This window comes from Gavialis gangeticus, unplaced genomic scaffold, assembly GCF_001723915.1.
Source record: "Gavialis gangeticus isolate Ggan-Ray unplaced genomic scaffold, GavGan_comp1, whole genome shotgun sequence".
Lineage (NCBI taxonomy): Eukaryota > Metazoa > Chordata > Crocodylia > Gavialidae > Gavialis > Gavialis gangeticus.
The window spans coordinates 48,033,356-48,033,790 of NW_017728996.1; the positions used below are offsets into that span (position 1 = coordinate 48,033,356).

The following is a 435-nucleotide window of genomic DNA, read 5'->3' on the forward strand; positions in this document are numbered from 1 at the left end:
CGCGCCCGACGGGGGTGGCCGGGCCCCGGCCTCCGAGCACCTGGGCCGCTCCGTGCCGCTCCCCGCGGGCCGCTCCGTGCCGCTTCAGCCTTTTCCGTGACGCAAGGGCAGGGAAGCTGGAAAGTTTGCGAAGCCTCCAGGCGAGGCAGCGCCAGGCAGCCCGGCTCGGTCCCAGGCCGCCCCCTGCCGGCCCCCGTGCTCCCAATAGTGCCCCTTTGGGCAGAAGGGGAAACTGAGGCACGCGGAAGCGAGGTGACCTTGGGCGAGTCACCTCGCCGCTGCGTGCCTTCTCGCCCAAGGCTGCCCCCACCAGTGGCAGAGCCTGGGTCCCAGCAGCCCAGTGCTCTGCACACCAGGCCCCAGCGCTGTTGCCCCCAGACCCAGAAGACACCAGCCGCCCTCAGCCATCAGGGTCCCAGCAGCCCCCTGCCCGCG

At 72.6% G+C, this 435-nt stretch overlaps 1 protein-coding gene across 1 annotated transcript in view; it reads right to left on the reverse strand.

Annotated features, from left to right (window-relative positions):
- SNX33 (sorting nexin 33) overlaps positions 1–140 on the reverse strand; it is a 16,686-nt gene extending 16,546 nt beyond the window's left edge. Inside the window, exon 1 of the mRNA XM_019504441.1 lies at positions 41–140. The gene's annotated coding sequence lies outside the window, so the exon portion shown is untranslated. The remainder of the gene's footprint in view (positions 1–40) is intronic.
- Between the last annotated feature and the right edge of the window lie 295 nt (positions 141–435).